The sequence below is a fragment of the Manis javanica genome, chromosome 17 (assembly GCF_040802235.1).
Source record: "Manis javanica isolate MJ-LG chromosome 17, MJ_LKY, whole genome shotgun sequence".
Lineage (NCBI taxonomy): Eukaryota > Metazoa > Chordata > Mammalia > Pholidota > Manidae > Manis > Manis javanica.
In genome coordinates this window covers 4,792,817-4,805,177 of record NC_133172.1, presented here as the reverse complement: position 1 = coordinate 4,805,177, position 12,361 = coordinate 4,792,817, and the positions used below count along the sequence as shown (strand labels likewise).

Genomic DNA, 12,361 nt, shown 5'->3' with positions numbered 1-12,361 from the left:
TTCAGTAACAGTCTTCTCTTATGTCAAAAATAAGAAGTGTCTGTGTACACACTAAGTTTGAAGAACCCTTGAGAAAATGTTAGAGATCTGACAAAGGAGATAAGCCCATGATTGCCATGGGTATTTGGCAACTTGTCAGAAGTTTACCTTCATTTTTCATCAGATAACACCCCTAATGTATATTTTGAGATTAGAATGTCTTAAACTCTTTCTCATTGTTATGGGAATGACTCCATAACTCATTTGAAGAAGATAGTTTATAGACAGTGTCACATTGTACATATTGTATCGAAATCTCCCATCACCTTTGCTGTATTATTTTAGAAGCAAGTTCATAGGCCAACCCACACTCAAGGGAAAAGTTTTACAAGAGGGAGTGGACACCAGGAGTTGGCTATCCTTGAGGACTTCCCTAGAGTCAGCCTGCCAGAATATGATTTTCAAGAGAAAAAAAGACATACATTGCTGAGTGTTGCCATGGTTTCCTGTTTCAACAGTGTCTGGACAGAACCTGATGCTTGCCCCCCAAACCTCATCTGGCCATGTAGAGCCAGCCCTCTGTCACCTCCTTCTTTTAGATCCCAAAGCTCCTGCCACTGCTCCAGTGCCGTACAGAACCTGCTGCTGATAAGCCTCCACCACCTGCTAGGAGTACCATGTCTCCCTCTTTGGTGCACCAGCATCACAAGTAGGCCTTGGAGGCCAACTGCCAGATCGACCTATAGTCTGTCATGTCTTACTACCTGTATGGCAATGATGTGGCTTTGAAGAACTTTGCCATATATTTTCTTCTCCAGTCTCGTGAGGAGATGGAATATGCTGAGAAAGTGATGAGGATGCAGAACTAGGTAGACCAATTGTCCTTTGAGATATCCAGAAACTAGAGCATAATGACTTGTAGAGTGAGCTAAATGCAATGGAGTGTGTTTCTCAGTTAGAAAAAGGTGTGTCTCAGTCACCACTGGAGCTGCACAAAGTGCCTGCGGACAAAACAAACTCCATTTGTGTAACTTAGTTGAGACTCCTTACCCAAGTGAGCAGGAGAAATACATCAGAGAATTGGGTGACTACATAACCAACTTGTAAGATGAGGTTCCCTGAATCTTGCACGCAGAGTAGCTGACGGGCATAGCTAAGGAAGGAGTGAGAGCTGAGCATTAGGCAGGCTTCCCAATAGACATGGGAGTGGCTACCTTGGTCACTGTGGCATGCATGCATTTTGGTTTTATCTTTTCTTTACGGTAACTAAGAATCCATTTAAGCTTTTTTCATTTGTACCATTTTTTCAAATGTGGTAAACTGCCCCTTGCCCTGCAAAAAAAAAAAGATGGAAACACAAAGATCCCAAGTTTTACTAAGATACTACTACCATTGAGAATACCCACACTCATGGGAAGAGGGCCCTGGTGAGAAGAAAATCTCACAAATGTCACTCATTTTTTAAAAATACAGAAGTGGTTTACCTTGAAGTCATTGCTCCCCAGTCATTCATTTGAAACTTTGTGCTGGCTTGAAGAGGACAAAGGCTGGCCGAGGAAAGTTCCCCTGGAGCCTGGAGGAGGAACCCCCGTGGAAGTTTCCCTCCAGTCTCTGAGGACAGCACATAGCTGGCTGGTGCTAGAAGCCCTGAGGGTGTGTGCTGAAGAGGACTCGCAGAATGTGGACAGAAAGGGGATACTGCACCCGACTTTCAGCAGCAGCAAGAAGAGAGAGCAAACAGCAGGTCCCTTCTGTGTTTTCCTTCTGCCTATGACTTCTACCCAGTGACCCATGTTGGCACAACTTAACATGAACGCAGCTGGCAAAAGAGAATCAGGTTTTCAATACCAGCTGGAGCATCAAAAGGGAGACAGGAAGAATAAGGTTGAAACATGAGAGACAAGAGCTAAGTTAAAAAAATCAGGACGACAATATTCTTCAGTTTTAGGTAATTGTGCCTGCCCCACCCCCAAATTTACAAATCTAACAGTTCACTCCTAGATGAGTACAGAATGAAAAGGTATTTGTGAATACGATTACTCAAGCTCCTTTAACATTTGCTGTGTAAAAGGAAACCTGTTAGTAAAGTTAGTAGTGATTTTTTATTTTTGGTTCTTTATGAACTTTGATGGGACACGTAACACGAACCTCAGTATGATTTATGCCCCTAGAGTCTATTACTTTTCTGTATGTTCCTGTGGAGTATAGTCTCATGTTATTTTAGGACAGATATACAGCCTAAAATCATGTGAGGAAGTGGTGCTGCAGGTCACTGGGAAAGGGAAGATACTTTCATAAGGCTGCAAGGATTACTGATCATATTAAGAAAAATATGAAATTACTTGTCTACTTCATCATATATGGTCCATTGTCGATCGAAAACCTCCATTTGGAAGGGAAAACATCACCATTTGGAGGGCATATTTGGATTCTGATCATTTCAAAAGCCCTCTTCTTACTGGCTTCCAACCATGAGACCATTGGATTCCCAGTAATTGACCCGTGTAAGTGCCCACAAGGACCTTCCCATCACTGTCCTCCACAGATCATTGTTCACTGCCTCCCAAAGGCCTACCAGTCCTACAGTTTGAGGGGACCCCACCTACTGACCTTCCGTCCCATTGATTCCTCAAACCTTCCCATTCATGACCTACAGCCAGCTGCCCTGATTGATAAATATAACAGGAATTTCAGCCCTCAGGCCAGTGTTCTCATTGACGAGCTGGAGGTGAATGTAGGTAAGATGCACACTAATTCAGTGGGTTGAGGTGAGACCAGGTGGTAATGGCGGGATGGCATGGAGGGAGTGGTCAACACGAGGGCAACTGGCTGCGCTTTGAAGAATAGGTAGGCGCACCATGGGAAGGTGCTTCCGAGCCTAGGGCCCCACTCTCAGTGGCTGAGGAAATTCAATCAGCCTTTTATGTGAAACTGCCCACACGCAGGTGGGAGAGAAGTGCCCGTTTTAATTTTTGACTCACTGTGTGACTTAGGTGGGTCCCTTACCTCTCTGACCTTTGCTTTCACAAGCTGTGTAAACACCTGGAATAAGCTTGTCTAACGGTGCTTGTTAGTTTGATATGTGGGAGTCATAAGACGGAACACAGAACAAATGTATCCCCCCCATTTCCAGTCCACCTCTTTGGGCCTCTTACGCTGGTATTTCATGAATCATTTGGCCAGGAAGCCATGCGTCCACCACAGGCCTGCCCCCAACGTTGACTGGGTCCCTCCCACAGTCTGGGGGGCATTCTTCTTACCTTGTCTTTCATGGCCCAGACGAACAGATTCTCAAAAATATATTCAGGATGGAGTCTAGGTAAGCCAGAGTTTTTAAAGTCGGCTTATTCCACTTGCAGCTTAGAGAACGCGTAAATGGGTAATTATGTAATGCTATTAAAAAAATTTTTGACTATACTAGACGTAGAGAAGGCAGTGCATATCATGTATGGCAGAAATGATCACATGTTGCTGGTCATCTTTTCTCCATCACCTTGTATGAAGCCAGCAGCCAGAGGAGGAAGTACTGAGAAACTTCTGGAAGGGCCCCAAGCACAGGAGCTTCTGTTGCTGTGAAGTCAGGTGGATGTGCCCACTAGCTCCAGTGCTCTCTGAACCCCATTGCTCAGGGGTTTTTACGGAGATTTCATTACATGGGGATCATTGATTCAATACCGGTGATGATCAAACTCAAATCTCCAGCCTGGTGGCCAAGGGGTGGGGCTGAAAGTTCAACCCTCTAAGCACATGGCTGGTTCTAGCGACCAGCTCCATGCTGAAGTTGTCTGGGAGTCCCCCAGGAGTCGCTACCTCATTGGCATAAACTCAGGTGTGGTTGCAAGAGTTATGAATAACAAAAGATGCCCCTTTCACCTCTGTCACGCAAACTCAAGGGGTTTTAGAAGCTTTATGTCAGGAAACAAAGACAAAGACCGAATCTCTATCACTGTGTCATGTCGTGATTTCCATGGCATGAGTTTGTTTCTGTAGATTCCTTTTTGGTTGTGTGTGTGTGTGTGTGTTTTAGTCCCCCAATATCCAGAATATATTCACCGTTGTATTTCTTCAACCTGGGATCCTACACTTGTTAAACTTGTTACCACAGGATGACATTTCTAAAAATGTTTTATTATCTAGTATGATTGAGTCAGGAATCTCCAAGACCACTTTCAAGCTTGATGATATATAAAAGGAATCCCAGAACTCAGAAGCTGTTAGACTAATATTACCCTTTATTGTAATGAAAGGATGCAGATTAGAATCAGCAAAGGGAAAAGGGGCATGGGGCAAACTCCACAAGAAACCAGGCGTAAGTTTCCAGGTGTCCCTCCCAGTGAAGTCACATGGAGATGTGCTTAATTCTTCCCTGAAACAATGTAATAGTATATGTGAAGTGTTGCCAACCAAGAAGTTCACTTAAGCCTTGATACAGGGTTGTACCAGTGTCATTCATATAGAAATGGGAGCAAAAATGCAGTCACCATAAACCACATTGTTAGGGTAAACTTATGTAGGCATATGAGTATAGATGGCCCAATGTCTCCGATATAAAACACCCTGTTACCCAGCAAAAGATTTCTAGGGCTCAGAGCCTATCTCCCAGGAGCCAGCCCAGGGCCAGTCCTGAAGACAGGCCTTCTTTAGAATTTGCAGGGTTTGAGCAACCCATTTTTGCTGAGCCAACCCTTCCCTGCATGTTATACTGGGTAGTTTCATTGTTCTGTTTTTCTAGATGTCTGGCAATTTGCTGAGCATGTAGAACAGCACCAGGATAAGCAAGATAAACTGAGCTCTATGGAAAGGTGCCACGAATATGATAATTTGGAAAAATTTTTGTGTAAGCATAAAGTTTGGTTCTTAAGACATATTGATTCCCATGGGAAAAGGTTGAAACCAAATCCACACGTAAATTTATTTTTTAAAATAGATACTATTCAAGAAAGAGGACTGAGGAATTTAATGAACATATTCTTCCTGCTAAGCATGAAAAAAGTCAACTGAGAATTAAATACTGTGAATGTAATGAATGGAAAAAACCTTCGTCAATCATGGCTCATTATACATCACAGAACTTACCAAGGAGAGAAACCGTAAGACTGCAGTGAATATGGAAAAGGCTTCCTTGAGAATCCAGGTCTCAATAAATGTCAAAAGATTCACACAGCAGAACCTTTTGGATGTAATAAATGTGGGAAAGTGTTCTCCCAGAAATCTTACCTCCTTCTATACCAGAAATGTCATGTGGGTGAGAAGCCCTATGAATGCAATCAATGTGGGAAAGCCTTCACTCTGAAGTTATATCTCATTATCAATGAAGTCACTTTGGGGTGAAACCCTTCAAATGCAGCAAGTGTGGGAAAGCCTTCTCCTAGAAAGCTTACCTCACCAGACATCAGATAGTTCATACAGCTGAGAACCCCTGTGAATGCAGAGATTGTGGAAAATCTGTTGCTGAGAAAACACCTAATTATACATCAGTGAACTCACCTTGGGGAGAGACCCTGTAAATGCAATGAATGTGGGAAAATCTTCACCCAGAAGTCATACCTCATTAGGCATCAGAGAATTCACACAGGTGAGGAGCCCCATGAATGCAGCAAATGTCACAGAGCCTTAAGTGAGGAATCATTCATCATTAAACATCAGAGATGCATACTGGGAAAGGCCTGTGGATGCAGAGAATGCAGGAAATCCTTCTTTCACTCCTCAGATGTCATAAAACATCAGAGAATTCACACAGGAGAAAAACCTTACAATTGCACTGAATGTGGAAAAGCCCAGTAAGAAATAATACCTAGTAATATGTCAGAGGACATATACTGGTGAGAAACTCTTTGGGTGCAGTAGAAAAGCCTTCAGTCAGAAATCAATCCTACTTAACCATCAGAGAATTCACACAGGCAAGAAACCCCATGGATGCAGTGAATGAGGGTGAATAAAGTGAAAGCTTTTATCAGGAAGTCACAACTCATTACACATTAGAGAACTCATACAGGAGAGGAAACTTATGAATGCAGTGACTACAGGGAAAGCCTTCAGCCATGAATTTAACATCATTGCACATCAGGAAATTCATCTTGGGGTGAAATCTTACAAACGCAATGAATGTGGAAAAGAATATTCTCAAAAGGCTTATCTCTTTATATATCAGAGATTTCACACAGGAGAGGAATCCTTTGGATGCCAGCAATTTGGGAAAACATTTGCTCTGAAGGTGTGTCTCATTACTCATCAGAAATTCACTTTGGGGGGAAAAAGCCTCTGAATCCAATTACTCTGGAAGTGCCCTTCCTAGTGAATGATTAATAAAAAATATGTTTTAGAATTAGTATCTATGAATTTAATGAATGCAGGAATTCCATCACCAAGAACACCAACTTCCCTGAATTTCAGGCTTCACACCTGAGGAGAAACCTTATAAAGTATTTCATAATCTCATGAATTTAATTCATCTGGAAAAAGTGTGTTAAGAAATTAGGAAAATCATGTTATAGATTCAGCACATTACTTCTGAAAGATTATGTAAAACATACTACAAAGGGTAGGCATGTTTATCGAAGGTCATTAGACTTCAAAAAGGTTATAAATGTGTGATTAGTCCCTCAGTTTTATGTGGTTTTCTTTCTTGGCTATGTTATATAACATGAATTTTATTTATTTGGAAAATACACCTATGAAAATAACAGCATATGAAATATGCATATACCACATGAGACAATTTTAGAATATACCAAAATATAAATATTTAAAGACTAACATGACATTATATAACAAGTGAAAACATATGTTTTGTTTCCTAACATTTGCTGGCTTACTTAAGTACACCACTAACTGTTACCAAACTTCTTCAGATCTGTTCATGTAAAACGTACAATGTAAAAGAAAACATAAGATGGAATAGTAAAAAAAAGAAAGTGCGAACTTCCTCCTTCAGCCATGGCAGGTACTGCTAGTGGCTGTGAAGTGAAGGTTCCTATGGCCAGGGTTCTTCCCTGGCCCTGGCCAGTTTGCTCACTACACACATGTGGGCAATAAGTTGTTACTGACTCTGTTAAAGAGCTCTGCCCAGTGCTCTGGGCTGCTGCACAGCTGCAGGACTGCAGGAGAGCAGAGACTGGAGTGGTGGCAGTGCCGAGGACAAAGACTGAGATGGCTGTGTGGGTGGGGGCAGGGAGGCCTAGAAGAAGAAACCAGCTTGCTACATGCAGTCTTGCTCTGAGGGCACAGGGTTCTGGTGATTGAACTGCCACTGTGGGAATAAACTTGGGTATTAACCCTGTGGATAAAATGAGAGTTCCTGTGGCCAGGATTCTCACCTGGCCCTGGTTGACTAGCTCACTGCACACGTGTGGGGAATACATGGCTGTTGACTCTATAAAAAGAACTCTGCCCAGTGCTCTGGGCATGACACAGTGGCAGGGCTGCAAGGCTGCAGGAGAGCAGAGCAGAGGCTGGAGTAGTGGCAGCGCAGAGGACAGAGGCCCAGAGGACGGCTGTGTGGGATGAATGTGCGGGATGACTGCACAGAGATGCCCAGAGGACAGCTGTGCGGGATGGCTGTGTGGACAGAGGCCCAGAGGATGGCTGTGTGGGACAACTGTGTAGAGAGGCCCAGAGGATGGCTGTGTGGGATGGCTGTGTGGACAGAGGGGCCCAGAGGCAGAGACTGGCTTGCTGCATGCAGACTCGCTCTGAGTGAATGGGCTTCTAGTGACTGACCTGCCACTTGGAAATAAAGTTGGTTATAACCCTTTCACCCCAAGAATGTTTCGCTGTCAATTTCTTTGGTCACATTGAATTCATAGCGAACTTGCCCGGGGCTGAAACCCATTGGCAAGACAACCCTTCTACCCCAAGAATGTTCCACTGTCATTTTTTCAGTCTCACTGAATCCTTAGTGAACTTATCTTGCCAATGGGTTTCAGCCCCAGACAAGTTCACTATGGGTTCAGTGTGACCAAAGAAATGACAGTAAAACGTTCTTGGGGTGAAATGGTTATACTCAACTTTATTTCCAGAGTGGCAGGTCAATCACAAAAATCCCGTCCACTCAGAGCGAGTCTGCATGCAGCAAGCCAGTCTCTGCCTCTGGACCTCTCTGCCCGCACAGCTGTCCTCTGGGCTTCTGTCCTCGGTGCTGTCATCACTCCAGGCTCTGCTCTGCTCTCCTGCAGCCTTGCAGCCGTGCCACCGTGTCACCCAGAGCACTGGGCGGAGCTCTTTATATAGAGTCAATAGCAACATATAGCCCACGTGTGTCGTGAGCTAGCCAACCAGAGCCAGGTGAGAATCCTGGCCACAGGAACCTTCATTTTATCCACACAGTATCTGTTCTCTCCTTGCCCAAATATAAGAAACTAATTATATTCAGGATAGCAATTGCCTAGTTTAAAAAAAAAAATTTTTTGTATGCCTCTTCCCAGGTCCCCTTTTTTTTCCAAGTATAATTTTTTAATGAAGATAATTACAAAAGATGGAAAAATCAGCTCAGAAAGGCCAATTACTTCTTCAACAGATCAGCTTTTTGACATAACTCACATCCACTTTTAAATACTATCACATAAAGCACAGTGGAGGAAAAGAAATTTTGCTTCATAATTAGAAAACTCGCAATAAAACTTGCCAAGAAAAACAAAAACAAAAGGCCATTTTGAAAATAAATACAGTTCATGCCAAAGTAGTGTAAAATGAAGCCAGAAGTCTTTAAAAAGAAAACACTTCTTCCCAATATTTTCTCACTTGTTTTATGGCTTCTGAAATTGGTGACTCTCAAATTCAGGGGTTGTTGAGCTGTTCTGATTTGGCTCCTTTGATATCTGTTTTTTCACTGTTTATTGTCCTTGGCTTTATCTTCTTCCTTAACATCTGCTTTTTTGTCCTCTGTTTCCTTCTTGTCTTCTTAGATTCTAGCTTTCTTTGCTCTTTCTTATTATCAGCCACATTTCTACGACCTCCTTCTCCTTCGTCTTCAGAATCTGAGAATTCTTCATCACAAGCTATCCGTTTGTTTAATGCTTGAATAGAAATTCTTTTGTCTGGGTCTCCATCTTCATCCCCACTGTCTTCAAGAACAGCATCTGCTGGAAGAGCTTGCATCTGGGTGCCAGGTGCATGAGGTAACATGCGTAAATTTTCAAATAAACGCTGTTTTATCTTTTCCAGATATTCTGGAGTGTTCTGGTTTGGCATGTTTGAGGGACTAATATGAAGTTTGAAGTCTGGTCCAAAATACTCAAAGTAATCATTATATGGCAATTCATTGGGAATTTCACAATCAAGGGCAACTGCAGTCTCATATGTCCACCATCGAGCAACATTACGGATTGTGTATCCACCTCCTCCAAGCATCAGTAATGGTAAACTGAATGTTTTTCCAACTTCTACACATTTAGCATGACCTTTGACTGTTAGATTGAAGCAGCCAAGTCTATCACCGGACAGTGAGTCTGCACCGCACTGTAACACCACAGCACTAGGCTGGTACATCTCCATCACTTTTGAGATAACAGGCTTAAATATCTGCCCATATGACTCATCATCTATACCATCTCTCATTGGAAAATTGACAGTGTAGTATTTGCCTTTTCCAGCACCAATATCCCTCAAGTCTCCTGTTCCAGTGAAGTATTCTCCATATTTATGGGATGATACAGTCATTACACAATCTGTTGTATGAAAAGCTTCTTCAGCACCATCACCATGATGGATATCAATATCAATATATAAGACTCTGATGATACTATAGTAATTCAAGGATGGCAAGTACAATATCATTAACATAACAGAATCCTGATGCTTCTGATTTCTTTGCATGATGTAATTCTCCAGCCCAGTTAACAGCCATTATCAGTTTGTTGTCAGTTCAACTTCACAGCCCCAGCAACTGAGCCACCTGTGAGAGCTGACAAAACTCAAATAGTCCATCAAAATACTGGGCAATCCTCTCCAACATTAAATCTCTGCATCTGCTTACTATACTCAGACATGCTATCTGGTCTTATTGAATGTAGAAATTTGATGTACTCATCACTGTGGTATTTTGTTATTCCTTCAGCAGTGGCTTTATGGGGCCTGTATATTTCCATTTTTCTATATAAGCCATAATTTAGCAGCAAGTTATGAGTCATGCGGATTCCCTGCGGTTTCGTGGGATGACCCTGTCCATAATAATAATTTCCAATACCACCTGCTTTAGCACTACTGCACTACTCCTCAAAGTTTTCCTACACCAGGACTCCCACCACCTAGAAACAGCTTTCACAAGCAAGGTGCCAATCAATGCTCTCCTAAACCTCCGAACAGGGTGTATTTCCTGATGGAACAAAGAGCAACAAAGAAGTAGGTGGTAACCACCTCTCGTAGATGCCGGCGGGGACCCATCGAGTCTGACCTACAAGTCTCCCTAACACAGTCACATTTCCCAAGAAGATGGACTACCTCATTCTCGAAAACGTTTATTGTTTTTGAGAAGTGAGGCCCTTCGATTTGAATCCTGAGTGGTGCTCCAAGACCCTGGCGAACAAAGGAGAGAATGGAGCCCACGCGAAGAGTGGCACCAGTGGGCCGCAGCCGGGTGCAGGCCATGCCCGGGAGCTTCTCCGGAATGCACCGCGGCCTGGGGCTGCGCGGAGGCCGGGGAGGCTGGGCGCTGCGGGCCCCAGGTCCCTTTTTAACTAGAGGTGGTCATGCGACCCAGTTCTTACAAGGGACTTAAGATCAGAAGCCCAATAGCAAGTGGGAAGGGGGAATGATTTCTGAGAAACCCATTTTTCTCCCTGTGTAGGAGACACACGAGTCGCACTTCTTTTTTGCACTTTGTCCTCTGTCTTCTCCCTGATATGAATGTGGTTACGATACCTGGGTAAACTGAGGTCATATTGCTACTATGAGTATGAACGTCACAAGAATGACAAAGCCAAAAACAAGGGGTCTGGTATGTAAATGGTGTCAAGAGTCCCTGCACAATCCTGGAGAGTGGACATCCATGCTTGTTGAGAGAATAAAAACCCTTATGTGTTTCAGCCACAGTTATTTAGGTTTTTCTTTCATAATCCATAACTGATATGTAAGTTTCAGTAATCCATAACTGATATGTAAGTGTAAGGCTGGAGGCACTGGAGGGCGGAAAGCGAGGACAGTGCAAACGGAACAAAGCACCAAATAACTCTGTGCCATATTAGGAACGGACAGCTCTTCCGGGATTCCAGTCCTGTGACGTGCAGACAAACCTGGATGCAGACCCCCTCCAACTGGAAGGAGACCTCTGGCTGTCCATCACCCGACCCTGAGCCAATAAAAAATTCCCCACATACCCCTGGAGCGGCCCACTTCCCCCTCCCCTCCCTGTGCTTATAAAAGCTCCCTTCCTGTCTGGTTGTACTCGAACTTCCCAGCGTGTGTTTCAGACTGGTGAGCCTCGCCCAGGAATTGCGCTCAAATAAACTGCCTGGCCCTTTGATGCCTCTTGTCCCCTGCTTATTTCGGCTAGAATTTATCTTACAGTAAGTACACTCACTCTATTAAAGGGGTTAAAGAAGAGGTCTCTATGAAATATCTAGACACCTCTTCCTTCAGCTCTTTTCAATACAATTGAGTACATACTTAAATATGCTTAACTCGGTTTGGAAAACAGGAACCAATTATGATTTATCAGGAACCAATTATGATTTATCATGCTTAGAGTGCCACTGTTTGCCGTACCAGCATTTTTTGAAGTACCTAGTAACATTAATAGGAAGGACTTATTGTGGCCGTACAGTTCAGGGTTGCCAAAATACTAAGGAACAAACTATATTTTGTGATGGATTCAGACAACAGCTGTTTTAGTTTGCTATGAATTTTAATTTGGACAGTGTAGTATTAGAAATTACATATAGCAGTGTTAACTTTTCTTCAAACAAAAAAAAACACATAGAAAAATCATATCTGTGACTTCATTTTTAAATGTTCTCACTCAGCTCACCACTGCATTTCGGTTGTATTATGGTCCAGTTCTTTTTATCAACATTAAAACTTAGATAATTTCAGCTGTACTCTGCAAACTGTGTAAGAATAAACATTAGAGTTCACAATTTTAATTTGTGTAACAGTGGAATGTTCTATCATGGATAATGTGCTTAAGGCCTTATGATCTATAGACATTGATGGCAAAATAAACAAAAACCAGGAGAATAATTTTGCCTTGAATGTGTAAATGTAGTTAATTTTATCCTTATGTGGAAAGGAACTTATTTGGTTTTTACTTTTGTTTGTTTCGGTGGAAGCATGTAGGTGCAGAGAATGGAAATCATAGGCAGGATTCTTGCGTCACCTAATTTGAATACTGCACACTGTAGACCTGAAAAGCCTGTTTGCATATCTGTGGGATGTTTCCTGGGGACAT

At 42.8% G+C, this 12,361-nt stretch overlaps 1 protein-coding gene and 1 pseudogene across 1 annotated transcript in view; one reads left to right on the top strand and one right to left on the bottom strand.

The window, feature by feature from the left end:
* The window catches only part of LOC118973800 (uncharacterized), a 37,507-nt gene extending 26,070 nt beyond the window's left edge, over window positions 1–11,437 (top strand). The window contains exon 4 of the mRNA XM_037025846.2: window positions 9,142–11,437. The gene's annotated coding sequence lies outside the window, so the exon portion shown is untranslated. The remainder of the gene's footprint in view (window positions 1–9,141) is intronic.
* LOC108387130 (histone deacetylase 2 pseudogene) lies at window positions 8,740–9,636 on the bottom strand (annotated as a pseudogene).
* Window positions 11,438–12,361: the final 924 nt, after the last annotated feature.